The sequence below is a fragment of the Schistocerca serialis genome, chromosome 6 (assembly GCF_023864345.2).
Source record: "Schistocerca serialis cubense isolate TAMUIC-IGC-003099 chromosome 6, iqSchSeri2.2, whole genome shotgun sequence".
Lineage (NCBI taxonomy): Eukaryota > Metazoa > Arthropoda > Insecta > Orthoptera > Acrididae > Schistocerca > Schistocerca serialis.
In genome coordinates, this window is record NC_064643.1 from 287,483,001 (window position 1) to 287,509,922 (window position 26,922).

General features: G+C 39.1%; 1 long non-coding RNA gene across 1 annotated transcript; it reads right to left on the reverse strand.

Annotated features, from left to right (window-relative positions):
- Positions 1-1,351: 1,351 nt before the first annotated feature.
- On the reverse strand, positions 1,352-26,922 carry LOC126484030 (uncharacterized). The gene is made up of 2 exons (XR_007587800.1): positions 26,623-26,922; positions 1,352-2,940 (listed from the first exon to the last, which is right to left on the reverse strand). It is a non-coding gene; the product is annotated as an uncharacterized LOC126484030 (long non-coding RNA).

Genomic DNA, 26,922 nt, shown 5'->3' on the forward strand with positions numbered 1-26,922 from the left:
TTGAAAATGTGGTAGGGAAGAGAATAACAAGTGTGTAGCCCTAAAGAACAAGATATTATGTACTGCAGAATGTTTGTTTCTCGCACTCCGTAGACTGGAAACTTCACCATGAAGAAAAATAGGTTAAATCATGTAACGTTATTGAACATCCATTCCGATATTGCAAGGGTACTGAACCTGTAACATCTAATCGACGAATTCATCAACAAGCAAAGCAATTGCCAGGAGGAGCACGTTCCAGTCTCTCACTATTGAGGTGAGTAATCATCTATTTTAAGTTACTTTTGCAGCATTTACATTTACTATGATTATGTAGGGAGTAATTGTGAGTTTTAAGGTGTAACATGGTGAATATACCCCATTTGAAAATGTTGGCTCCTATGGACTTGGAGGGGTAAAATGATACCAGCTCAGGTGAGTGTGGGAATAGGTAGTGGTGAGCGGACAGCAATTTTCGTTGTGGTGCCAATCAAGGGAAGTATACCACGTACTTTGGCTTTCATAAATATATACCACGTTTAAACTAAAATTTGCCCGAATCCATTTGAATTGACTTTAAAATTGGACATATACGCGAAAATAAATTAAATATTAAACGTGATAAAGAGTCTAAAACCAAAAATGTCTGCAGGTGTTGATGAAGTGCCTGTGCCACTAATTAAAAAAGTTGTCCAACAAATTATAAAGTCTCTAGTGCATATTGCCAGTTTGTCATTCAATGAAGGGATGTTTCCACAGAGGTTGAAAATCTCAGAGGTTAGATCTGTGTTTAAAAAAGAGAACCATATAAGGTAGAAAATTACTGACCAATTTCCCTTCTCCAGACATTTTCCAAAATCATAGAGACATCAATTAATATTAGGCTCATAAATTACTTAGATGCATACAAACTACTGAATGGCTTCCGTTCAGGCCACAGCACAGAATCAGCCATCTGTGCCTATACTGAAGAGATTGTCAGGTATCTTGACAGTAAAAAATGTGTAGTGGGAATTAACTTAGATCTGTCAAAAGCTGTCAATGCAGTAAATCACCAAATTTTCTTTAACAAGATGGAGGCAGTAGGAGTAAGAGGAGCTGTTTGGAAATGGTTTGAATCTTACCTGCAAACAGAACTCAGGTTGTAGAAATCATCTCAGATCACAATAACCAGAAAGTCAAGTGGGTTTCAGATGCAAAAAAAAAAGTGGAAGTAGGCGTCCTGGAGGGCAGTCTTCTTGGTCCCTTATTATTCTTTTATGTAAATGACATAAAGAATCCAAATATTGCTATCAAAATTATGTTGTTCACAGATGACACGAGCATAATTAAAAGTGTTGATAAAAAATAATTATCCACCACAACAAAGTCCTGAAATATATACAACAGTGGTTTAATGCAAACAAGTCAAGTGTTTTAAGTCAAACAAATTATATACAGTATGGCAAAGCAGACCAAGGAAATAACCTCCAATTAAAACTGAGTGACGAAGAGATAGAGAGAGTGGAATCTGCAAAGTTTCTGGGCATGCACAATGATCAGAACTTAAGCTGACATAGATGAGTACTTTGAATGCGTGTAAAATTATTGTCTTAACATTTATGTACATGTTCATGACAAATGTACTCTCAAAAATGTATTGAAAATAGCTGTATAAGTGATATTCTATTATTATGTTCATATTATGTGTACCTTGCAAGTTATTTACACTTGTGGCAATTCCTACATCATATAAATGAATTACAGGAAGATATAAAATGAAATAGTACACATTTCCGCAGGAGACGGTAAAAGTGTAGATAGGGGCCAGTACCGTGGAGTGTGTCAACTGCTGTTTCTATGCAGCCAATGAGAGAGGTCAGCAGACGATATGTTTGGAAGCAAGAAAGATTTTAATAGTCTCACGTCAGTATAGAAGCAAAATCCGATATGTATTCAGCAAAAACAACTGTTTTACTAGGATGATAGTGATGATTAAAAATTGTGATACCCCAGATGACAGGCTTAAAGGTAATGAAGATAAAAATTAATGTAAACCATTTCTTTTTGTTTGCCAACAGCCTTGCCGCAGTGGAAACTCTGGTTCCCGTCAGATCCCAAAATTAAGCGCTGTCAGGCTGGGCTATCACTTGGATGTGTGACAGTTCGGTCTGCCGAGTGCTGTTGGCAATTGTGGTGCACTCAGCCACCGTGAGGCAAACTGAGGAGCAACTTGATTGAGAGGTAGTGGCTCCAGTCTCTTAAACTGACATTCATCTGGGAGAGTGGTGTGCTGACCATATGCGCCTCTATATCCGCATCCAGTGTGCTTGTGGGCTAAGAATGACATGGCGGCCGCTTGGTACTGTTTGGGTATATTTTACTGTTTCTTATTCCTATTTGTTAACTTGTATAATGCTAATGTTTCAGGCAGATACTTTATGCCACTAAAAAGTTTGTAATTTTTATTAGTCAATTTTTTCTCGAGGAGCTTCTTAAAAATCGCGCACAGGGGTCATGTTGATTCTCTTAGTCACTCAATTCATTTCCAAATGAGGGTCTGAATGGTTTTAAGTTTAAATCACTTTGCATATGTCACCGTAAAGTTGTTAATGGGATGTTCATTTCCTGTGATTGCTTGTGTAGTGGCTTTTTCAGTGAATGTTCCTGTGATCGCTTGTGTAGCGGCTTTTTTGGTGAACGTTCCACCGATGCTGCAATATCCGCACATCTGCTCTTCTTCTCAGTCTTCTAGAACGTGGTCTCCCTTTTATGGAACCAGTTTCAAACAGCGTCTTCTCCCGACGTAATATTGTTGGTTTCGGTGGTGCTGCCATATTACATCTAACGGTGAAATCATTTTGAATCTCTCTCAGTGTTTTCCCAGTGTGAGATAGTTCACAAACCCAGGTATTCATAACAATTAGTTGTTCCAGGGTGTAATTGGATTCATCAGCCATTCTTCTCACAAATCAGTATCACCTGCAACAAGAAAAAGCTATTAATACGCAGTTAAAGGGGGTTAGTGGGACTTTTGGTATAGCTTGCACTAGAATAAGTGAGCCTCCAATTTAAAACATTACACTAAACAAAACTATGTAATGAAACACAGTGATTCATGTGTAATTCTTAAAATGTAGACAAAATTCCTATCCATGTGGAATATAAAAAACCGGTAGGCAAAGTCGCACGCTGCAACATCAAGTAAGTAAGTGAGCCACTTCTCGCACTGCAACGTCAAGCAAATAAGTGAGCCACTTCTCCCAACGCAAGACAAAACTGTTTACAGCTAGCATAATGCTCACCATTTCATGCACTGAAATGTTGCTACTTCTCTGCCATAAAAATCCATCAGTCATGTATCAGGAAGCATCTACAATCTGCAATCAGTAGAGGCAGTGCATGGCAGCTATGTTTGACCCATATAGTCACTTACAAATAACATATGTGTTAATGGACCTTATTTGCCAATCATGCACTATGTCTACCATGGCCAGTCTCCTCCATGGTGCACTGTGTTGACTATCAAACGACAACTACTTGTCAATCAGCCAAAGTGACGCTGCACAGCCCCTCCCTTGAACGGAGACAACTACTACTGACAAGCCAGAGAAGGCACTGCTAGTGAACACTGGTGGAAGGGCCACTCAGAAAATCCTCCCTCAACTGGGCCGCTTTGATCCTTTATCCTGACACATGCGACTTGGCCGCCTCCAAGTGAAATGCTGGGTAGCACAGCCTGGAGTACAGCTGCAGATCTTTGCCTATCAGTACCGGACTGGCTCATACGAGATAGATGTTTTCATTTTATTACTTCTTTACTACAAGCTCTATTGGCAAAACATTTTGCTGATAGTAACCATATATGATTGAATACACTTGAAAAATTATATCATTGCACAACACAAATTTCAGATGTGAGATCATGAACATTGAGATGTGCGAAACACTAGCTTTTACTTAAAATGGAGTGCAAATTACCCAAATTATACTCATCCAGTGTTTGATAGTAAGAGCACTTGACTTCCAACAAACTTAAACCTCAAACCTTTTTCACAGGTTTTCTCATGTAACATATAGTGGAGATGTTAAGTCAGAGATAGGCACAACAAAAAGACTGCTAAACAAGCTTAGGTGTTTAGTAGTCCTTTTTGTTGTGCCAGTCTGTGACTCAACCATCTACACTGTGTATTGCTGAGTAGCACTCTATCTTTTTCTTGATATTGTCATTATTCCATTCTGGATTTTCCATCATTTGGTTTTCTCACTCACACGCCTAACATCAAATGCTGTACATATTAACTCATTTATAAAGTAAGTAGATATTTGAAGTTGTTTTATACATGGGAGTTTGACTCTTTAAAGTATCATGGGTGGAGGGTTTGGTGGCTTGGTATGAATGATTATTTAGTTTTCAAGATTGTGTGAACTTAATGATTTTGATGAACTCATTAGGATCATACACATAACAAAGGGATAATTGTCTTGGAGCAGTTGCCTGGCTATGGATCACACAGAGGCTACTACAACAGTTTACAGTGAAATTTTGAATAAGCTGTAAAGTCCTGTTAATCAAACCACTAGTGGCCTTTACTCCATCAGTAGAGAGATCAGTGTTGTTGTCCGTGGTATGTTATGCTGTTAAAATATAATTTACGGCACCGAATATTGAAACTTGAGTAATACGTGTTAGTAGGCATTTGTGTTAAAGAAGATCCTCCTGTAATGTGTTTTAGTTTGGAGTACCTAACTGGTGCTATTATAATTAATACTGTGAGTCCAGTTACAGTATTGGATTCATCTACTTGTAATGAAACTTTGAATAATTTGAGACCAAAAGTAAGTTATTTCTTTATATTGGTCGCTATATCTCATATGTGCTTGACTTGTGTCATTTAAAAATGGGATGTAATACTGTAAATGATTTTTCACGAATCATACATTTTATCTTCTCCTTAGCAAAATATTTAGTAACATTTACCACAATTTAGTAAGCTTCACCATGATCTATCTGACGGCTGACTAAGTAAGAAATGTCAGTTGCTTTTACATTCACTGTTTTTGTGTTGTGAACCATAAACACTTTTTAATCATAAGAGTTCATTATGCTTTGAATGAAGAAGTCATACATAATTTTCATCTTACTTCCTAGTATTGTATTAACTGCCCTGGTTTGATTACTTGTAGAAGTACTGACTGGACTAACTTCTTTTGAGATGTTTTCCGTTGTATAAGTGTCATTACAATTATCTTTAGGAAAACAGCTAGTTGTTGAGCCTTTTGAAAGCCACCCATCTCTCCTGCAACAAAATGTTGAAAATAATTTCAGGACAAAAAATGCAGTGGTAGCTTTCTTTTAAGGCCAAATAAAATTCAAATTGTTACCTACATTGGTGATATTGCTAACAGTAGAATATATAACTCCAACTACCGGTATTTATAAAAATCTCTTAATAAAAAGAAACATTCCTTATCATATAATTTGCTTAAAGGTGCAGGAAAGACAAGGGGGGAAGAAGGGTGGGGTTCAAAATGTTAGTAGCTAGGGACGTTACTCCTTGTTTAACACTGCAGATTTCTGTGACAAATAAACATTCAGATACTCTTGCACGAGGCTCATTCACCTTTCTATGATAGACCAATGCGTGTGCATTGTGACCCTGACAATGGTAGGGGTTTGAATGGCCTGCTAACAATCATGTTTTGTGCATTCATCACCCCATTGTTGAGTTTACCATCTGCAAAGTTGTTGCTGCTCTTTGATGAATAAAGCCTTATCTACTGCTGGTGTCGCATTTGTACGAACTGTCCAAATGTTGTGGGTTGAAGGATCCCAGCAGGACTATAGGATTTCATGGAATGCTGCTGAAGAAACCTATACTGGTACCTAAAGTATAGAGGTCACTGGTCTCTATAGGTACAGATAGAGATCATCAGTTCACAAAGGTACCATTAACTTGTACTGTATCTCTAAAAAAGCATTTCTGCACAGGGGAGCAAGAGAAAACATGGCAAGCATGCTATTGTTTGTGAAACAAGGAAAGCATTGCATGAAAAGAAAAATGAGAATGTCTGACTTTTTATGCAATAAAAATAATTGGTGATTCATTGGTAGACAATTTTCAGTAGTTGCTCACTGCAATTTTGGGGAAAATTAGAAAGCTAGATACTACCTATGAGCACATCAGCTTTGGTTCTTAGCAAATGGAGACAGTTAACAATCATCTTAAGTAGGCCTGTATTTCATGCACTCCCAAGTTTGTACCCTACTTACACTGTTCCCATCTGAAGGATGGAAGTAATAACTTTATATTCTTTGTCATTTCTCACATCTCTGCTGAGACATCTTCCGGCCAGTGGATCAGCAGAAATGGGCAGTTTTCTTGGCCACTGAGGTCCACGGGCCGTACACCTTTAGATTTTTGCCTTTGAGGATGGTTGAAAGGCGAAGTCTGTAAACGTCGAATTTAAGTAATTTGCCTTTACTGAACACATTCTGGGAGCAAATGTCTGGGTTACATTTTAGCAGATGTATCTTTGTAACAGTGAAATAGCCATCGACCATGTCACATTGAATGCACTGGTTCTCGCTGATCACTAAAGTTAAGCAACATCGGGTAGTGTTAGTAGTTGGATGGGCTACACAAGTCACTGAAACATTATTATACTAGGAAAAATTGGGTACCTGTTATCGAATGTTTTATTTGAGTTAGTCTGTAATACCACCTCCCATAAAATATTTACCATTCCTGATAATACAACTCATGCTGATACTTCATGTGTGGAAAACAACATTCAAGTATGCGAAAACAAGTGCTCTGTGCTGCTCTGAATGTGCACAATAGTGCTGAGCTGCTCACTTTTTTGCTTTGAATATGGCATGCTTTTCCAGTGATTTACTAATGTTGCAGATCTTGGTTCAGTTTATAGCTGAATAGTTCTCCATACATTCTCTAATGTTGTGGGGAGATCAGAAAGAAATGTAATTCTCAATAATGCATTGGTTCTTAAAATGCCTCAGGCTGGTGCCTAGTATCATCCTTGGGCCCTACTGCTTGCTAAATGTAGTAATTCATGCATATTCATTCAGAAAAATAATGAATTTAAAAGAAAAGAAAGAGTATGAAGTAATGAGAGACATTACAAGGTAGACGACCATATAACATTTTTATTAGTCTTCAGAGTTCAAAGGGGCTGTAGCCTTCGACAAACATGTTGCAAATGGGAGTTGTTTTGCAAGACTGTTGAATGCATGACTACATTCAGAAGTGTCGAAAATTTTCTGATCAATCATCTGGAAAGAATGTAGTAGCATTTCTGATGCAGTTCAATTGTAATAGATTTGAAATTCAGGAATATCATGATTAACTGCACAGTAATGTGGCTGCGGTAGTATATGATATGATCTACACTTCATCATAAGTCATTATCAGTGACCTCAGTTGTATTGATATCTGCCCACCCAGCACTGCACTGAGTTAGTGTTAGAATTATCATGAATCAAAACACTGATGACTGAGCCAAAAAAAATGCATACTAAACTACTTTTAAAAGAATACTGTATGATAAAGCTGAATCTATTCTCTGCAAAACTATATGTGCATAAAGCTTATACTTGTGAGTGTAGTCATTTGACAACTAAAAGATTTCACCATAAAGTATTTTAACTTGTTTCAGAAAAAAACATTGTCCTGTTCTGTCTTAATTTTATATATATTTAATTTTTCCGTGTTTTCAGCATTGGTGAGTATTCAAAACTGAAAAAAAAATTAATAAAAACTGGAGACAAAGGTTGTTCTGAAATTAAATACTTGAGCTGTGTTAGATTTAGTCATTGTCAGTTCCATTACAGGTAAAGAAAATAATGAAATTAAAAATTGGGGGAGGAGGGGGGGGGGGGAGATTGCTTGTTTGTGAAGGCCTTTGTGAGACCTTCAGCATATAAGGCACATATATTGTTCGCATTTGGCTAGGCTGTGTGGGAGGGATTTTAGATGTGGAAGGGATGGCAGCAGGCAAAGTGCAGGTACTGTTGGTGGTTAGTGGGCTTAATATGGAAGCATATTGGTATATATGTTAATAATCCTTTCACCTATATAATTATTTTAGCCTTGTCTGTTGACAGCTAATGTTTCAGCAACATATCCATGTTAACTTACATCATAAGAATTCATTTAGACTTTCTTCGTTTTTGTTCTTATTTTTTAGATTTGTCAGTCCTTCCGCACTTTTTTTTTTATTTTTGCAACACACTTATTTTCTCAATAGTCTACTCCATCATTCTGTAGGGAAGGAATGTTAAAGTTTAATATCTCCCTGAGAAAAGGTCACAACAAATGAAGCACTTGATCAGACAGAGAAAAACTGGAAACTGTTTTTGAGCAAGAACACTTACAAATGTTTCCTTAATTTTTTATGAATTTTTGAAATTTGAAAATTTTCATTTTTTGTACAGTTTGGGGTTAGTTATCTCAAGTGGGACTGAGTATAAAAATATGATTTTTGCACAGTTTGTACACCTTTATGATAGCAATGTACTGTAAAAATTTCAAAATTGATATCCTTCTGTGAACAAAGATATGAATTTTTGAAAATGAGGAAATAATTCACGTTACTCAAGAACTGATCTTATGGCTGTTGCCTATTATGTGTGATATTGGTGGGATATAATCAATCATTATTGAAGTAAGGTACCGAGTTATATACAAAAAGTGGAAACATCACTGAAATTAACATTTATATTATTTTGACATACTTAAAATAAACATTGTCAATTAACATCCTTCGAGATGCGACTGTTCCTTAACCTGGTGGTGAATGTTAAGAACACTTATTTCTTCAGACAGCTTCTATGATATAGGATAAGACCTCCCAGTTGCTGTGGTAAGTTCAAGCACTGAAAGTTTTCTTAAAACATTTTTCATTGGTATCCAAACTTTTGTCACTAGTAGATTTCTTGAATGATGTTCTTGGGCCAGCAGGGTGGTAAAAATGCACAAAAACATCATTGTTTTCCAAACTTATTCTTTCAACCTGTGCAAGCCACCACTGTCCATCATACACACATGCCACTATATCATTCAACGTTAAAGACAGAGATGTAATTTTACTGGCACAATGATCCTCATAAATGTCAGTTTCTGATTTTACATAGCACCGAACTAATTTTTCTGCAATGCCAAGAATTTGTGGAAATGCCGTGCTCCTTTTATTGCTATACTGTTTTCAAATCTGTTTTGAAGTGTCGTTTTCATACGCAGAACCACTTCTTCTTTCTTGATCAGAAAATAGGTTGTTGTTGTTGTGGTCTTCAGTCCTGAGACTGGTTTGATGCAGCTCTCCATGCTACTCTATCCTGTGCAAGCTTCTTCATCTCCCAGTACCTACTGCAACCTACATCCTTCTGAATCTGCTTAGTGTATTCATCTCTTGGTCTCCCTCTATGATTTTTACCCTCCACGGTGCCCTCCAATGCTAAATTTGTGATCCCTTGATGAGAAAATAGGTAATGCCTTTAATATTATCCTTGCAAAAAGACATACGTGTCCTGTACTGTGAGAATTTGGTCTGTGGTTGATCTTTGTAGGCTGGCTTTACTTACTTCACATTTTGTTGTACTTCCTACTCCATCACATGCATTTTTACAATGGTAAGATGCAGAAAAGTGCCATTCAGCTTCCAACCCAAAGTCTACTTTGTGGTTGCACAGATTTGAAAAATACTTTTTGTTCTTATACTGACTACCACTTCCATCTGAAAAGTATATCAGCTTCTCAACCTTGGGAAAATTTTCTTTTATGTAATTTATTACATACTTTTGAAACACATGTTCAGCCAAAATGTTGTGCTCCAAGTAGTTGCTGAGAATGCAAATTAAGGAACTGCAAACTTCATCTTCTCATTTTTAAAGTAGAGAATAAATGGATGCACTGTTGCCTGGTCATTGACCCATGGTATGCTTGTATTGCATCCTGAATCACAAATGTAAAATTTTCTGCAAAATCAGCTAGCACTATGCATTCAGTTTCATGATGTTGTGCTTTTTTGTCCTTCAAAAACTTACTTTGGATTTTAGAAACATAGTGGTGACTTTTGAGTTTTTGTAAGTTATCAATTAAAGATTCCAAGTACTCTTCCTGAGATTTAACCACTGTTATCATTTCTGCCCTGTCAGTTGTGACCCACTTTTTGAAGGTAATATTGTCTGGCATTTCCTCACCATATTCGTGAAACAATTAAATAATGGTTTCCTTACCAGGGCATTTATTACACAAATTCACCATACAGTCATAACTGTTAGTGTCACAGACCATTAAATCTTAGTAACTCTTTGAAGTTAAGCTCACTGAGTTTTGCACCTGCAAACATCAGTTCGACATTTTGATGATATAAACAGACACATACGGAGTGTGTCCCTGAGGATCCAGCCAAAATACACCACTTAGGGCGGAGGTCACAAAATTGTGACCTTCCAGTGTTGCATTCAGGGTGAGAATTTTTGAAAGCTACGTAAAGTTCATTTGAATTTGACAGCACTAGTCGTTTCTGCTTTGTTACTTTAACTCCATTTATAACAACTCTTTTGCTATCTTTGCAACCTGGGCACATTCTACTGTTTTCATCATCTTCAAAAAACTGCAAGATCTTTTTATTGTTTCTTCACTTACACCTACTCTTTTCTTCTTTCCTAAAACTGGAAGAATGCCTTGCTCGTTCACTAATTTTCGGGTTAGTTTAACCAAACGATGAGAAATGTTGAATTCATGAACTATTTTTCTCTTGACCATGAGTCAGGGAGCAAACTTAAAATTTTAACTTTTCCTCTTTAGATGTCACTGAACATTTAATTTTTATCAGGTTGCCCTCCATGGGGTGGGTTCACGCAACAACTGTTGTTTTATCGGGTTAGATAGAGCAGCAATCAGTCGTGGAATTAAGTTGCTTTAATATGACATTTATAGTCACAACGCAGATCAGATCTCGACCTGTGTCAGGTCATTATCAATGCTAAAACAAATACAAGAGTATATATTACAATGTGATTTACAAAAGTTATAAGTCCATCACATTGTTGTCTTTTACTGTTAACATTACATACCATGTGGAATTGTAGCAGTTGTTCGTGCTCAAGTGAATGCTTACACAGTTCAACCATTACTGTCGTAAAATTATATGTTGGTTTCACAGTACACCTCGGTTTTGCATGTGGCGCCCTCTATGAGCTGCGCCTGAAGTTACAGTTTTGACGACATATTTGTAATATTTATGTTGTACAGTAACTAAGTAATAACATGAAATTATTATGAGTAAAACTATGTAAAAATTACAATTCTTACTTTTTCTCATGTCTGTAATGTGCTAGATGTTTAAAATTACTACAGTACGTAACAGTGACAGTTACGCCTCATGGGCTAAAATTAATTATAAAACTGATATGGCTTTGTAAAGTATGTTATAGGAAGTATTGCATATTTTGTCGTGTTGGGACCTGTCTTAATTTAATTAGTTGTTACTTGACAAAAGATATAACGTAAACTTTATTTACAAAATGCACTTTGCTGGCGCTGGTAGCACTTGTAAGCATCATTTCAATATGTCGCACTTAGTGGCCGAGAAATAAGAACAATATGATAAAGTGTGATCTTTTGAACACTGTAATGTTAACAGTAAAAGACAACAATGTGATGGACTTCTAACTTTTGTAAATCACATTGTAATATGTACTCTTGTATTTGTTTTAGCATTGATAATGACCTGACTCAGGTCGAAATCTGATCTGCGTTGTGACTATAAATGTCATATTAAAGCAACTTAATTCCGCGACTGATTGCTGCTCTATCTAACCCGATTTAATTTTTAATTTCTCTGTTTAGCTCAAATATTCAGTGTCAGATGATGCTGGTTGTAGGTTTTCTTCTTCTTTAGAAATAATGTTAGTATCTGTATTATTAAAGCAAGATTCCAAGTCTTTTCTCATTTTGTCTGAAATTTGTTGTACCTTATTTTCAATAGCTGCTTTTCTTTTTTTGTTACTTAATTTTATTATTTTTGAAGCAGGAGACACGTCTAACTTAGAATAAGCAAAATCCAATATTTCAGGGAATCGCATTACGTTTTACTTGGGAAGCTGTTAAACTCTCACATAACAAGGACAAATGTTCAAGTTTTATTTCCCTCAAATAGTAATAGGCTTTTAATGAACTTTAAGTGGATCACAGCACTTTCTTCCAAAAATGTGGTTGTACTTCAGAATATATTTCTTCTCATGATACTCACACAATGATGTTACAGAAGAACTTACTCACTACTACTTTTGTCAAGTTCATCAAAGTCATTGACATTTTTCAAGTTTTGTGAAACTGAACTGTAAACTGTTTTGCGACACACTTCACTTGCTATCTGTCCAACAGAGCTCTGTTCATCCATGTTATTGCATTTCAGTTAATCTCTCAAAATTAATTACAAATTAAACATAGAACAAAGCACATAACACATTCTACACTCTCGATGTGTGTGTACATCCAGCCTAAGAGAGGTTTCAGAAGGGACTGACTACAACAATGCCACACCCAGTAATGTACTTCTTTATTGACAATAAACCTTAACCTAAATGGGCATTTTTATTACCATAGAATAAAAGCGAAAGCTCCTATTGTTTAATATTGCATTATTAAAAATTAATTAATTAAATGAGTATTGAGTGATAGTGTTAACTAAATATGTCACAATTAAATTTTATTACAATGAAACAATAAACTATTTAAATAGGTAACAGCCATAAGATCAATCGTAGAGTAATGTGAATTATTTCCTCATTTTTAAAAATTCATATCTTTGTTCACAGTCAGATATCAGTGTTGAAATTTGTACAGTATGTTGCTATCATACAGGTGTACAAACTGTGCAGAAATTATATTTTTATATTCAGTCCCACCTGAGATAACTAACACCAACATTACAAAAAATGACAATTTTCAAATTTCAAAAATTCATAGAAAATTAAGGAAACATTTCTAAGTGTTCTTGCTTGATGTGAGGCTATTAGTGTATGATATCAAACTATAGGAAAAAATAGACTCTCATAAATCACTCCTTGTTTATTTTTGGGCCTATAAAGTGGATTTTTTAAAACTTGGATACCAAACTTTGGAGGCCATTTTGACTGGTTGTTTTTGAATTTAGGAAATTTTGTGTAATAGACAATGTTGTAACTTAACCCAGTGCAGAGATATTCAAATTTTCGCTAATGTCTCCAGACTGAAAAATCGTGCACGCCTACAAATAAAAATGGCCGCCATCCAGTAAAGATGCAAGATAAATTACTTTAAAAAACTGTTTCGAACTTCTCAAATATAGGGAAATCACATATAAAAAATTAAAATATTTAAAAATTGTCTAGCAACCATCACTGGACCACTTCATATGGATTGACCCTGTAGTCATATCATCATCCATCACTACAATGAAGAGTAATGGTGAAAGTGCACTTCCCTGCCTCAAGCCATTCTTCTGTTCAATCCAAGCTGATCTCTCTCCTCCCACTTTCACACAGCTCACACTCCCATGGCACATTTCCCTTATCCTCCAAATAATCTGTTTCACTACCTCTCTATTCTCCAGGGCTTTCCATACTTTGCTTCTACGTACACTATCATACGCTTTTTCAATGTCCAGGAAGGTCAGTAGTAGATCTATTCCATATTCATAGTGCTGTTCCTGCAGTTGTCTTACAGCAAAAATTAGCTCCACTGTGGACCTTCCTGTTCTGAAGCCATGTTGCTCTTCTCTCATTCTTCCTTCTAATTATGCCTGAATTTGTGCTTCCAAAATTTTCTCAACAATCTTTGCACAGTGACTCATCAGTGTTATCCCTCAACAGTTCTTGCCCTCTTTTATATTTCCCTTCTTAAAGATTGGGACAATTATTCCCTTCTTCCAGTCTTCTGGGATCATCTTCTGTCTCCACACAATTTTCATTACTCGATATAGCCATTGTATCCCCACCTCTCCTGCTGCTCTCGCCATCTCTACACTTAGCTCATCCAGACCTGGTGACTTCCCTCCCTTCATCTTGCCCAATGCCTCTTCCACTTCTCCCCATACAGTAAACCAAAAGTACAAAACATCATACTCTTTTGATTCACTGAGCATTTGCTTTTCAGATTTCAAGAAATGAAAATTGCTCATTGTTTTGAGAGTGTCTTGAAACAAGAGGTTGAATTTCAAAGATATTGATGTTAGGAAGCTGAGACTGATGTAATTTTAAGTCTTGGGTTTACCTTTAATGTGATATGTATCACAATAATGCTGTAATATTTGCTTGATATTACTAAAATCCAAAAAAAAAAAAAAAAAAAAAAAAAGGCAAATCCCCATACAGCCTCTGCTCTTGTGGTGGGACGGGTGGCTAGCAGTCCAGAGGGAGGTTGCCAATTTGCTGGAGGGAGAGGTAACAGATGTATGGGCTAGCACGATTGTGGCGGCTGCTGGAAAGCGGTACACGCTGAAAGTGATGTGGGTATGTGAATTGGGAGTGACAGGGTGGAGGAAGGGTAGTCTGTTGGGTAAAGGGTGTGGGGGCAGTGGCTACCTGAGATTGAGGCATGACGATTACGGGAGCAGAGGATGGGTTGTGACGATACCTCCCATCTGTGTGATTCACAGAAGCTGTTTGTTGAGGGAGGAATCCAAAAGGCTCAGGTTGTGAATCAGCAATTGAAATTGAGTGTGTTGTGCTCAGCTGCATGTTGTGTCACTCCATGGTCAACTTTGTTATTGACAACAGTTTGGCGATGATTGGTAGTCATACCAACATAAAAGGCTGTTCAATGTTTGCAGCAGAGTTGGTATATGACAGGCTGCTTTCACAGGTGGCTTGGCCACTGATGGGGTTAGATAAGCCTGTAACTGGACTGGAACAAGGGGTACAGGATGGGTGGAATGCGCATGTCTTGCACCTTGGCGTACCATAGCGTTATGATCCCTACAGCAAGGGTTGGGAGTGGGAATGGCGTAGGGATGAACTAGGATGTTGTGTAGTTTGCGTGATCTCTTTAGGAGGGGTGGTAAGTGTTTTGGGTAGAATGTTTCTCATTTCAGGGCAAGATGAGAGATAATCAAAGCCCTGTTGAAGGATATGGTTCAGTTGTTCCTGTCCAGGGTGTTATGGGTAATGAGGGAGGCACTCCTTTGTAACTGATTCTTGGGGGTGGCAGAAAGATTGGGGGTTTGTGAGGATATGGCACATAAAATTTGTTTGTTGATTTTTTTGGGGGGGGATATTGCCTGTCTGTGAAGGCCTTTGTGAGGTCTTCAGCATATTGGGCAAGGGAGTTCTCATTGCTGCACATATATTGTCCAGCTTGGCTAGGCCATATGGAAGGGATTTTTTTTTGCTATGAAAGGAATGTGAAAGTGCAGATACTGTTGGTGGTTAGTGGGCTTAATGTGGACAGAGGTGTGGATAGAGCCCTCATAGGGGTGAAGGTCAATATCCAGCAAGGCGACGTGTTGGGCAGAGGAGGACCAGATGAAGTGATTGGCATAGGAGAGTGCCATGTGGGTGCCCATGGCTGTGGTGCGGATTTGTTTTTGTATACCTTATCTGCTATGTCCTGACCCACAACTACTTTTCCCTTGAAGGGAAGATTTGCAAACAAAATCCATGTCATAGCCATGGGCATCCACATGGCACCCTCCTGTGCCAACCAGTTTATGGGCCATCTAGAGGAAACCTTTCTAGGCTCCCAAAACTCCCAACCCCCTAGTCTGGTTCAGGTTCATTGATGATATCTTCATGATCTGGACTCAGGGCCAAGACACTCTATGCACATTCCTTAACAACCTCAACATCTTTTCTCCCATCGACTTTACTTTGTCCTCCTCTAGCCAGTGTGCCACCTTCATGGACACTGACCTCCATCCACCTCTTTAATGGCTCCATCCACACCTCTGTGCACACTAAACCTGCTTGGGTAACCACCAACAGTACCTGCATTTTGATAGCTGCCATTGCGTCCACAGCAAAAACTCCCATACAGCCTAGGAATGGGTGGATGATGTATCTGCAGTGAATAGAACTTCCTTGCCTTGTATCCTGCAGACCTCACAAAGGCCTTCACAGACAGGCAATACCCACAAACCTAGTCCATGAAGAGATTTTCCACACCATATTCTCCCCCACACCCAAGAATCAGCTACAAAGAAACAACCCCTTCGACACCTAACGCTACCCTGGCCTGGAACAACGGAACCATATTCTTTGCCAGGGCTTTGATTATCTCTCATCCCGTCCCTGAAATGAGGAACATTCTACCCAAGATCCTTCCCACACTTCCTAAAGTGTGTTCCATCACCAACCCAAACTACCCAACATCCTAGTCCATTTCTTTGTCCCTCCCACTCCCAGCCCTTGCCACAGGAATTGAGTTGTCAACAAGCAAACAATGAAGAGAAAGAAAAGTTGCTAACTTTCAGAACAATTCCTCTTTCGAGTTAGAGTACAAATACGTACACGAAAGCAAGCAAACACACACACGCATGCACACACGCGCACACACACACACACACACACACACACACACACACAGATATATACACTCCTGGAAATGGAAAAAAGAACACATTGACACAGGTGTGTCAGACCCACCATACTTGCTCCGGACACTGCGAGAGGGCTGTACAAGCAATGATCACACGCACGGCACAGCGGACACACCAGGAACCGCGGTGTTGGCCGTCGAATGGCGCTAGCTGCGCAGCATTTGTGCACCGCCGCCGTCAGTGTCAGCCAGTTTGCCGTGGCATACGGAGCTCCATCGCAGTCTTTAACACTGGTAGCATGCCGCGACAGCGTGGACGTGAACCGTATGTGCAGTTGACGGACTTTGAGCGAGGGCGTATAGTGGGCATGCGGGAGGCCGGGTGGACGTACCGCCGAATTGTTCAACACGTGGGGCGTGAGGTCTCCACAGTACATCGATATTGTCGCCAGTGGTCGGCGGAAGGTGCACGTGCCCGTCGACCTGGGACCAGACCGCAGCGACGCACGGATGCACGCCAAGACCGTAGGATCCTACACAGTGCCGTAGGGGACCGCACCGCCACTTCCCAGCAAATTAGGGACTCTGTTGCTCCTGGGGTATCGGCGAGGACCATTCGCAACCGTCTCCATGAAGCTGGGCTACGGTCCCGCACACCGTTAGGCCGTCTTCCGCTCACGCCCCAACATCGTGCAGCCCGCCTCCAGTGGTGTCGCGACAGGCGTGAATGGAGGGACGAATGGAGACGTGTCGTCTTCAGCGATGAGAGTCGTTTCTGCCTTGGTGCCAATGATGGTCGTATGCGTGTTTGGCGCCGTGCAGGTGAGCGCCACAATCAGGACTGCATACGACCGAGGCACACAGGGCCAACACCCGGCATCATGGTGTGGGGAGCGATCTCCTACACTGGCCGTACACCACTGGTGATCGTCGAGGGGACACTGAATAGTGCACGGTACATCCAAACCGTCATCGAACCCATCGTTCTACCATTCCTAGACCGGCAAGGGAACTTGCTGTTCCAACAGGACAATGCACGTCCACATGTATCCCGTGCCACCCAACGTGCTCTAGAAGATGTAAGTCAACTACCCTGGCCAGCAAGATCTCCGGATCTGTCCCCCATTGAGCATGTTTGGGACTGGATGAAGCGTCGTCTCACGCGGTCTGCACGTCCAGCACGAACGCTGGTCCAACTGAGGCGCCAGGTGGAAATGGCATGGCAAGCCGTTCCACAGGACTACATCCAGCATCTCTACGATCGTCTCCATGGGAGAATAGCAGCCTGCATTGCTGCGAAAGGTGGATATACACTGTACTAGTGCCGACATTGTGCATGCTCTGTTGCCTGTGTCTATGTGCCTGTGGTTCTGTCAGTGTGATCATGTGATGTATCTGACCCCAGGAATGTGTCAATAAAGTTTCCCCTTCCTGGGACAATGAATTCACGGTGTTCTTATTTCAATTTCCAGGAGTGTATATACCAACTGACCTACCTACACTGTAACGCATTCTATGTGGGAATGACCAGCAACAAACTGTCCATTCGCATGAATGGACACAGGCAGACAGTGTTTGTTGGTAATGAGGATCACCCTGTGGCTAAACATGCCTTGGTGCACGGCCAGCACATCTTGGCACAGTGTTACACCATCCGGGTTATCTGGATACTTCCCACTAACATCAACCTATCCGAACTCCGGAGATGGGAACTTGCTCTTCAATATATCATCTCTTCCCGTTATCCACCAGGCCGCAATCTCCACTAATTTCAAGTTGCCGCCACTCATACCTCACCTGTCATTCAACAACATCTTTGCCTCTGCACTTCCGCCTCGACTGACATCTCTGCCCAAACTCTTTGTCTTTAAATATGTCTGGTTGTGTCTGTATATGTGTGGATGGATATGTGTGTGTGTGCGCGAGTGTATACCCGTCCTTTTTTCCCCCTAAGGTAAGTCTTTCCGCTCCCGGGATTGGAATGACTCCTTACCCTCTCCCTTAAAACCCACATCCTTTCGTCTTTCCCTCTCCTTCCCTCTTTCCTGATGAGGCAACAGTTTGTTGCGAAAGCTTGAATTTTGTGTGTATGTTTGTGTGTGTGTGTGTGTGTGTGTGTGTGTATATATATATATATATATATATATATATATATATATTGCTGGGAATACATTTTGGCAGGTGGATAAGTGCAGGATAGGGCTTGTGTTGGGTGGAGCAGGAGGCAGGAAGAGGGGCTGGGGACAGGTAGCTGGGCAGCTCAGAGGAAAGCGAAAGGTTTGTTAGTTAGGAATGTGGAAGGGAGGGGTGTTAGATGTATGGGCTATGCATGTGATACACAGGTAAAGGAGCTGGTGAGGTCTGGCACACATTAGTGGTGATGTGGATGCATGGATTTGCAGGGAAAGAGGGCAGAGGAAGGCAAACTGTGGCCAGAGGGTGTGCTGACAGTGAGTTAGCGCAGATTGAGGCCAGGAGGGTTAAGGGAGTGAATGACAAGTTGCATGGATAACTCTCATCTGTTCTGTTGTTCCAGTCCACTGAACCACACAGTTCACCTGGGCTCATGCCCAGAAATGAGGGACATTCTATGCAAGATCCTTCCCACCCCAACTAATGTGGTATTCTGCCACCCAGCGAACCTTCATAGCATGCTAGGCCATTCCTATACCACTCCCATATCAACCCCATTCCAAGGGGGTCACATCCCTGTGGAAGATCCAAGTGCAAGACCTGCCCAATTTACTCATTCATCACTTCCTTCTCCAGGCTGTGAAAGACTTATCCTGTCCTATCAGAGATAGGGCCACGTGTGACAGCAGATGTCATGTACCAACTCCGCTGCAGTCACTGCACAGCTTTTCATAACATTATAATATGTGTAATATACAGCTGAGCACTATATGTTTGAGCTTAACATCTGCTTTACAACCCGGGCCATATGGATCCTTCACTCCAGCACTGGCTTTTGTGAATTACACAGGTGGGAGTCGTCATTGCAACACATCTTTCACTCCTGTAACCCTCCTGGTGTTGCTCCCCACTGTTCCCATGGCTTCTATGCAACAATTTCCCATTCCTCTGTCCTGTCAAATACTCCCTATCCATTCCTCCATGTCACCTTACTCGTGTGCTGCACCTAATTGGCTCCATTACATGCCTAGCCCACACACCTGCTGCCACTTATTCCTCCCATATTGCTAACCAGCTCTCTCTCTCTCTCTCTCTCTCTCTCTCTCTCTCTCTCTCTCTCCCCCTCCCTCTCCCCCCCCCCCCTCTCCCCCTCCCTCTCTGTGTATGTATGTATGTGTTTGCTATTAGGTGAGTGATCACCTTTACTCCTAAATTATGTAAGTAATAAAAATTACCTGAAATAGAAGCTACTGAAAAAATGACTTTAATGAAAATCATCTAAATATTTACTAGAAGAGTTTTAATCAGATGTTTTTGTGATTCTAAGTAGAAAAATAAATGAAATGAAACTTCACAAAACAGTCACTTGAACTATATTACTAAAGTCTCCCTTGTATGATATGTGTCATGTAGATTAAATAAAAGTGATGGTGCTGATAAGTCATTCAAGGTCAGTGTATAGACTTTTCCAGTATGTATCCTGGGCTTCAACATTCTTAGGACCAACGGTCTTATGCCTAAAAACCATGATTTAGAAAAGGAAAAATAATGAAGCAGTAGGGCTCTTTGGATGAACACAAATTCAATTATTAAATTGATGGTCTTTTTCAAGACTACATGCAATCTACCACCAGCTTTGAGAACAGCCACTATTGATAAAGGCAAATGTAATTAATCTGGTGTCAGTGACACTCAAGACTTTCTGAGAGCATACATTGGCAGCTGCAGAAATTTTTCCAGTGGGGAAGGAGATAAGGCTCTAAAAATTGCCATTTTTATATAAATGAGTTGGTCAGTTTTGTGATAGTCACACCATAAAAAGTAAACTTTATAGGTGACAAAAATACAGTTCTGGAGAATTGACAGTTAACCACTCAATATATGGGTAAAAACTCTGTACCCTAGATCACAAAGGTGGGAGAATGTCGGATGCCCCCTTTGCAGGCACCTATGTTACTCTCCGGCTAGTATGTGTATCATTGCAGATAAGATTTAGCATAGTCTCTGGGAATTGTGTATCATCAATGAGGGTTTATTTCCTACAGCACAGACAATGTGAGATGAACAACTACTGAGCTCATTGTTGTTGTCTTGTCACTTGTAGCTGATTGCACATTGCTTTGTCTGTGTCCATGAGAAAAGCCTAGTTCGAGCAGGGTGGCAGCTTTAGTGGATACACCAAAGAACAGTCAGTGAATGTGGCACCATTTGAAAGTGAAGTGACCCATAATTGATACTGGCTCTGGGATGTGTATAATAAGTTAACTGACACTCCATCCATCGACCCCAAGAAACCATTAGGTATATAACCAGACTGTTGGTGGCACATATCTGCATTTGGTTTATGATAACGCTGTCATTGTGATACTGAAGCAAAATGGGAAGAAAAAGAGAATGGTCTTTGTTCCGTGTGGTAGCATTGCAGTGGTGTGGCATATGATCAGGTAACTGATTCAGTGCACTTGCTCATTGAATGTAGGCTTGTAGTGTATGAATGAGTGTGTGTAAGTGGATTCGTATCTTTGTTACACAGCAGTTCTAAAAATGTGGATTTGGAAACATTTATTGTCAAAGTAAAACTATTATTTGATCTGGATATGTGAGATTACAGTTGCAACCTAGTTAGCCTGCTACTGTGTGTTTCAGGAATTCTGCCCATAATCAGTGGTGAGTGTATTTCAAAGGGTTTGAACTGGTTTTGGGTGCTGTTGGACATTTCTTGAGTATGAGCATCTGTGGCTTCTGTAACATGGACTCTATAATGTGGTGTTACACATCACTGGTTGCATGTTTAGACAAGGTGTTCACCGGAGGTGTTGGCCGAGGTGATAAGAATTCCACTGTTGCCTGGCAATACATTTCTACCAGAAGTGTTACACGATATAAATGAGAGCTAGATTTCTTAGTGAGCGCACTTGCCTACATTTGCTTTCCACAAGGAAGAAAATTAGAAAGATAAGAGAATTTTTGCTTAGTGGATGTGCTCTTTTGTAGATAAGCAAACTGCTTCCGAAACTTTTAACTCGGGATCTGCTACTGCCCACCATACATATCTTTTCCAGAATGTTGAAACATGATTTTGAATATATTGTTAAACAGCTATCCATCCAAGAATTGGTGAGACCAATACCAGTACGAATGAGTATACGCCAGTTAAAACCAGACTGGCGATCACCCTTCACTTTCACTAATGGTGATGCATACAGAAGTTTGATGTATCTCTTTTAAAATGCACTTCTCATCGATATGCCCCTTCACACCAGGTATTTGCAGCACTTTGGTGGAAAGACAAGGAATTCATTAACGTAGTTTGAAATCACAGTCGAATGTTTATGTTAATTTTTTATCGAGGTTTTCCATTACAATGACAGCAAGAGAAGTAACAGTGTCAGATTTAAGTTTATAAATGCAGTACACCTACAACCAAATTTTTAGTTTGAGAAAGAAACAAAACAACATAATTCGGGCATATGACATCACTGCAATCAGCTGTTGGTTAAAAATTTTCAGCAGTGAGCAGAAATCTGATCTACACCCAATTTTAACTCTGTCAGTGGGGAAAGACTGCTATTTTTATTGCATCAAAATATTCAAGGAATGTGTTAAGTGTTACAGGATTTAGGCTAGCATCTCACTCTTGTAGGGCAGATGTGAAGGAAGGAGGAGTTGGTTGCCATATTCATCAGGAATTGTTATAAATTTAAGAACATACACATTCATAAATTTTGTCTACAGCAGTATATGGAAGCATGTGCAAGAGAAGCAAAATTTCTTAATAAATGTTTTATAATAGTATATGTCTATCAATCACTTGCAGGTAGTTTTTAATCTGTTCATAAATCACCTTAGAGATCTACTGGTCTACTTAACAACAAAAAAACAAAGAAATAGTGGCTGTTAGTGACTTGCATTTTTCTTAAAAACCCTCACAGCTCTTTGTTCTGAGACAAACAGCAAATTTACCCTGTTCGCTGATGATACCACAATTCTAATTGATGATTTGATAGATCACAATCTTGAACAAACTACAAATACTGTTTTTAATGACATCTTAAATTGGTTCTCCTCAAATGGTCTCTTACTCAATGCAAATAAATCTCGGTGAAATTGACATAAAATGTAGAGATCAACCAATGCAGAAAGTTGAAGATACAAAATTACTGGGTGCTTATATAGACAGCAAATGCAATTGGTCAGTTCACATTCTTCATCTGTGTAAAAAAACTTAGCCCAGTAACATTTGCATTACGGGTAATTTCTTCAGTGGCTGAAGTTGACGCCATTAAGGTTGCCTACTTTGGCTACTTCCACTCATTGATGTCATTTGCTATCATATTCTGGGGGAACCAACCACTTGCAAAAAAGGTTTTCACTGTCCAAAAAAAAGCAATCAGAATAATGTTGGGATCCATCAAAGACACTCTTGCAGGCACTTGTTTCGAAAAATAGATATCCTAGCAACTGCCTCACAGTATATTTTTTCCTTGCTAACCTTTGTGTGCAAAAATTATTCTATCTACCAAGACAACAGTAAATTCCATGGCTACAGAACTGCCAAAATTTAAAGAAGTTCTCAAAGATTACCTGACAGAGAAATATTTTTATACTGTGGATGAATATTTGAAAGAAAATGTATACCATCCCTAAACTTATTCTGTCTAGAACTAGTTCAATTGATTTTATTGAGTATATGAGCATTATCACACTTTTTGTAACAACAGATTGGCTGTACCTGTATTTACTCTTATAGGCCTAATATCTGATTTAACTTTGTGCTCTTATTTTTAACCTTTATTTGAAACTCCTTTTTCTGTTAAATGGTTGTTATATTATATAGCTAACGTTGTATCTATTGCTGTATTTATAGTATGTCTTACTATGTAAATTTGGCATTGAATTGCCCTTGTATTTATTGTAAGTTTAAATTACAATTTGACACATTCAATATCCTTGTGATTGACTCACTAACTGGATCTACAGAATATGAAATGAATAAATAATAAAGAACTTACTTTATTTTTAGACTGTTTTCCCAAAAAAAAAAAAAACTAGTCTAGATTAGACCAAAGTCTATCATGTAAAACAAAAAGTGAACTGTATCTCTCAGTCAGAGACAGCTCTGATGCTGATGCTAGAACACATTACAAGACATACTGCAAAACATTAAAGGCAGTAATATGGACTTCTAAGCAAGTATATTACAAGAAAAAGATAATTGCATCAGATAACGAAAGCCATATGGAATATAGTGAAGGAGACTGGTAGAACCAGACATGAAGAGGAGCAAATAGCATTAAGAGTAAATGATATGTTAATAACATATGTGTGAAGTGTTGAAAAAGTTTTTAACAAACATTTTATACTGTTACTGAAAAGATGGGGTTGTCAGGTTCAGTAGATCCTGCCATGTAGTACCTCAGACCAGACAGTACACATAACTTCACTAAAAATATCGTGAAAAGTAAATTTGCCAGTCACCATATATAGTGGAGATGCTGAGGTTCAGCAAAAAGACTGTCACAAATAATAGCTTTCAGCCAGTAAGGCCTTCGGCAGAATAGTGGCCTCAGTTGCATGAGACTGCAGTCAAGTGTGTGTGAGTTGTGTTTGCGTGAGTGTGTATGTGTGTGTATGTGTGTGTTTGATTCTCAAGAAGGCCTTACTAGATGAAACCTATTATTTGTGATAGTCTTTTTTATTGTGCCTATCCGCGATTCAGCATCTCTACTATATGTTACATTCCATCCTGGGTTTTCCATTGTTTAACTTCACTAACATTAATATGACCCTTTTCTTGAATGGTTGAAATATGCTGAAGTTAAGTCTTTGTTTAAATATTGTCAAATTTCAGTCCAATTTCACTTTTTCCACCATTCTTATAAATTTTTAGAATGGGTAGTACATAGCCAGTTTCTTAACCATCTAACAACAAATAATACAGTATATTGTCCAAGTCTCAGTTTGGATTTCTAAAGTGTTCTGATGCTGAGAGGGATACCTACACATACAGCGAAAATGTTCTCAGTGTGTCAGACAATAAATTAAAGGCTACTGGTATATTTTGTGATATGTCATAGTCATCTGAAAGTGTAAATCACAATATCCTTTTAAGGAAATTAGAATGTTAACAGTTTTAACAGGAAGAGCTGCAAAATGGTTCAATCCTATATCTCTGACAGGAAACCAAGTATGTCATTAGGAAAGAGATATGAATTAGGCTATCAGGCATCATCCAACTGAGAACTAATTACATGTGGCATCCCAAAAGCTTCTATCTTATGGCCCTTGCTTTTTCTTGTGTATAGCAATGACCTTTAATCTGTAACATCACCAGATGCAAAGTTTGTTTTGTTTGCAGATAATACAAAACCTTACAATAAATAGTAAATCAAGTGCAGTCTAAAAATTACTGGTTAATGAAATTATCATGGACATAAATTAATGGTTCCTAGTCATCTTTGAAAAAACACAGTATGTGCAGTTGAGAACTCTTCCCACCAGTATATGCCTAAAATATGATGACAAACAGATAAAAGAAGTGGGCAGTGTTATATTCTTGGGATTACAGCTTGATAATAAATTAAACTGGGAGGTAAAACACCACAGAACTGCTTAAAGTGCCTAAACAAATACCTATTTGCAATGCGAATGTTGCCAACATAGGGGATATAAAAATCAAAAAGCTAACATACTATGCTTACTTTCATTCAGTGATTTCATATTGGGTTATTGTTTGGGGATCACTCATCAAACCAAGCTACAGTTGTCTGAGCCCAACAATGTGCAATAAGAATTATATGTTGTGTCAAGTCTAGATTGTCCTACAGAGGCCTGTTTGGGAATTATGGATATTAAATACTGCTTCCCAATATATTTATTCCGTGATGAAATTTGTAATTAAAAATATATCTCACCAACAGCTCAGTTCATGGAATCAGTACTAGGAATAAGGATAATCTTCACAAAGATTTAGTCACTTACTTTGGTACAAAAAGGTATCCAATATTCAGGGACACACATATTCAATGTCTTGACAGCAACCATAGGAAGTTTAACAACCAATAAAGTTCAGTTTAATAGAGCCCTAAATGAAGTACAAATTAATGCAAACATCAGCACAGTCTGACTTCTGTACAAATCTATTGCAGCAAAGGGATCATTGCCAATAAGTGCTGTAAAATGATTCTTCTATTTGGTGTTTAGTACTCATAACTGTGTATATCATCCCACACCCATGACAGTCGTTATACTTGGGATCTGTGGAATGACTACCATAGCATACTCATATTTATTTTTCATTGTAAGTGTTTATTGTGCATTCTTGCTTTTCTGGCGTGTTCTACATCCTGGAGGATCCGGTCACTATGCGTCAATTGGAACGAAAAGTAAATCTAATCTAATCCAGAAGTAAATGGAAGTGAAAAGTGCGTTCTACATCCCCGTTGTGGGAAGAAAAAAAAAAGGAAAAATGCTGCCAGTGAAATACACGTGATGAGGCTTCAAAAGAGTTTAAACGTCATAAGAACCTATGCAGTATAAAATGATGGCTTGCTAGAGCACATATACTAAGACAGAAGCAGCTAGAATAACCGGTTTCAGACTTTTGTCTTTGTATACATTAGTGTCTGTGTTCCGTAACTCTGGCAGTAGATGTTCGTTCACATTTTTGCGGGTTGATGACTGTCTCGTTTATGTACTTCTACATTCCACCAAAACGAGCGCATCTACACATGTCGGCCAACATTCGAACTGAATGGTAATAAAATCATTTCAATGGACTCGGCTGTCGGTTCTTGGTGAAACTGTGTGTGTTGTATAAACTAAGCAGAGCGCCTTTTTTACCTTTGTTTTACAAACTTTTGTGAGACAAGAATAAAAACGTGTTTCGTGTATAGAATATCATTGTTTCACGTCACTTGGCACTGCAACGCAAGCAGGAAGCAGGGCGAGTAAGCATAATTACAATTAAGACAAGGGCAGAGACACTTACGGTCCACACATATCAAATAGGCACCACCTTTAGGCCACAATACTGACCCCCTTAGGCAATGCATCAGCAACTATGCAATAGAGTCTCCTTTAGCTATGTTGCTCAGGCATGCCACTGTATTTACATGAATTTCTGGCACATTCTACGATTGTCGCCGGCAGTACTACTGCGGCCACACATTTTCGTAAAATACGGCCCCCTGTAAAATCACCTTAGAGATATATTTCGAAGTGACTAACAACGGCAAAATGGCGAATGGTTTGAGCGAGCTAGGTTGCAGTCACCACTGCCGATTTGCGA